Source organism: Fulmarus glacialis, unplaced genomic scaffold (genome assembly GCF_000690835.1).
Source record: "Fulmarus glacialis isolate BGI_N327 unplaced genomic scaffold, ASM69083v1 scaffold20407, whole genome shotgun sequence".
Lineage (NCBI taxonomy): Eukaryota > Metazoa > Chordata > Aves > Procellariiformes > Procellariidae > Fulmarus > Fulmarus glacialis.
In genome coordinates, this window is record NW_009221513.1 from 7107 (window position 1) to 10194 (window position 3088).

At 39.5% G+C, this 3088-nt stretch overlaps 1 long non-coding RNA gene across 1 annotated transcript; it reads right to left on the reverse strand.

The window, feature by feature from the left end:
- Positions 1–651: 651 nt before the first annotated feature.
- LOC104079200 lies at positions 652–3046 on the reverse strand. Its single transcript, XR_683548.1, has 3 exons — positions 2683–3046; positions 1917–1984; positions 652–1228 (listed from the first exon to the last, which is right to left on the reverse strand). It is a non-coding gene; the product is annotated as an uncharacterized LOC104079200 (long non-coding RNA).
- Between the last annotated feature and the right edge of the window lie 42 nt (positions 3047–3088).

Genomic DNA, 3088 nt, shown 5'->3' on the forward strand with positions numbered 1-3088 from the left:
AATGATTGTTCGTTTCTTTTCTGAAATTATACTATGTGAGGATTCCCATTATTTTACTAAAAATTAAAATGATTAGTTAGCTGATTTTATGAGCCCAATCAAAGTGGATTTCCAATGCGACGGTGAAGATACGGTTTACTGATATAAAGAAAAAGAGGGGAAATCATAAAAAACAGGAATTGGACTTTTTTCTCTTCTTTTTTTTTTTTTTTTTTTTTTTGCCTTTGCATATTTTAGTCAGAAGCAGGAACAAAGAAAGTAGAAATAAGCTGTAGTTGATTATGATTTTTTTTTTCCTAGAAATCGTGGATTTAAAGAATGTTAACTCAAATAAAGAGCTACTTCACACCCAGCATACATAGTTTATAAGAAACATGCATGTATTCGCATCACTCTCTCTACGCATATGCATATATATATACAAATACGTATTTGCACACATGTGTGTATTTAAAGCTTAAGTATAACGGAACAACCCAGAAGGAATTAATTTATGCAAAGCATATCTTTGCAACATATTTAAATTGCTTACTCATTTTATGGTCTAAGCTCTACTAGTGAAATTACAACTTTCGTCATTTTCTAAATAATAGATTATTATTTGGGGGGAAATGAACGAAAAACACCATATTGTTGCAGACTAGTCTGTTTTTATTTACAATTAGAGATATAAATTAGTAAAGAATTCTCGTTAAACAACCAGAGATTGTATAACCATCAACGTTTCAAATAAAAACCAGGCAAAATTTATTTACAAAAAGTTCAGATTCCATTGCAATACAACTTGCATAAATTACTAGAAGCTTTATATCGTTACAAAAATAAATATCAAATTTGTATCCACTTTGTAAGGACTCAAGTTCTCCAATCACGTCTTTATTATCTCTACTGTATACATCTTTTACAAATAAATTTTACAATAAATCCTATCACACCTATCGAATATATACCGTGGCAATGAAGTGATCAATTCAAGATATCCTGAGAAAAACAGATCTGTTTTCAAAAGTCACACATACATTGGGGAAACTATACTATACCAGCAAACTCACATATGTCCAACAAAATTCTGGTTTAATAATTAGAATCTGAAGATTTAATAGTGCTCTGTGGTCTTCTTTTATACAGTGGCACAAGATGTGATCCGGATTTAGAGATTTGTTATATATATTAGCTCGGGGAGAGATGATGGCTTGCTGACTTTTTTCAAAGCAATTGTGACACCTACCTGTGGACCAAGGAAAAAACCAGATCATCCAAAAATCCTTCAGTTACACTCTAACACCATTAAACGGGGAAAAAAGGAAGTAAGGCAAAATTCTTACTCGTCTAATTTCTTCCAACAAAAGAATTAGTTGAAAAAATATCGGCAAAGCGATTTTCTTGTTGTTTATTTAACCCTCAATAGCGGGGGTATTAAGAGTGCCATTGCTAGCTAGGCAAGAGGCAATTCACGGATAACATACCCTGCTTAAGACGCATGTCGATCTCTAATAATTGTCCCTTTTTCTTTTAAATACACGGTCACTGCGTGAAGCCTCACTCAGAATGTACAATTTCAGCACTGCCACGTGAGCACAAGCACGTTGTTTTTAAACGACAATACCTTCAAAAAAAATTTTTTTTCTAAAGCTTTCTTTCCGTAGTATTTAAATAGTCCTTACGGCTTTGCCTTACACGAGCGAAGAGTATGCAAGGTGAGGGAACTGCCTAACCTGACTTTAAAATGAAGACAAACTCCAGAAAGAAAAGCCGTAATGAGAGGTTTAAAAAAACAGCGGACAAGAGTGTGTTACTCCGTAATCAGCCTCTTAAGTAATGAAGCAAGAAATTAACGTTAAGCAAGTCTAGAACTGTGCAGTGTGTCTTAGACCTGATGCCAAATGATCAGTGTAACAGAAAATGTTCTCACTTACTTGCATTGCTGTGTGATTGCACTTCTATAGGTATGGTTGTACTCCTACTGTGCAGACTTCAGTGGGATCTGTCAAAATATAACCGTCAGTTAGTCACAGGACACAGCCAGCTAACTAGATTACACAGTGTGTGTAGGTCCCAACCCTCACTCGCGCAGAATTCGTAGCTAGGTCGTTTGAAAGGCTGGCCAGTATTTTATAATTGCCCGTATCTCGAGTATTTTATTAGAACAAGCTGACAATTATATTAGTGCAAAACTTTTACGGAAAAAAACCCAAAACAAGCCGAACAGTTAAAAATGTCACGCTCCACGTAATTTCACGTCCAAGGTCAGCAATTATCTGAACCCAAAGCTGCAAAAAACCGTGAGAATACTGGAAACAAAGAGAGCAAAACCAGTTTGTCGAAAACAAAAAATTGCAGGCAATGACACCAGTGCTCTCTGGATGTCTGTGTGTGTAGTTTTCCTTTTAAAAACGACTTTTAAAAGCTGCGTCTGCAGCCTGTGAGACTGATCTGAAAGTCGCCTTTTACATTTCCCCTCTCGGTTCTCGGAGGCAGGTATCGATACGACGGCGACATGCCGTTTTTAATCCCCCGATTGTGCTATTGCCCATCTTCACTCGGCGGTGGCAGGGGTGACAGTGCGCCCACTGTTCTCTCCAGAGAAGGTTTCGGTATTTACAGCGTATAAAGGACTCGTGCGGGTCGGGGAAGGAGGGCGAGGGAGAACGGGGAAGAAAGCGGCAAAAACAAGTCACCTACCTTTCTTAGAGTCATAACTAGAGGGCCTGTAATGTTGTTCTAGCTGGTTAGTGATCGTTTTCAAAGAGTCACTGCTCTGCTTGTGGACAGAGCTGGCATTTAGGACAGTCTGACTTAGTCCCTCGTTTGAAGCCACTGCTGCGGAGTTGTATCTCAGGATTCCCTGGCTCTGGAGAGCGTTAAAGTTCCCATAGTTTGTATAATTGCTATAAAAAGGTGAGGTGTAATAAATATGCCTCCCCAGGAGGGAGGAGGGCGAGTAGGCAGCGCTGTGCGGAGCTGAGGCGGGGGTGGCCGAGGAGAGCGGCGCAGGCTGGCAGCCTTGGCCCAGGGTCTGGCTCTTGAGGTCCGAGGTGGCGATTTCGGCCAGCGACCAGAGCTTGGGCTTGCTGGCCGGCGTCGGGGG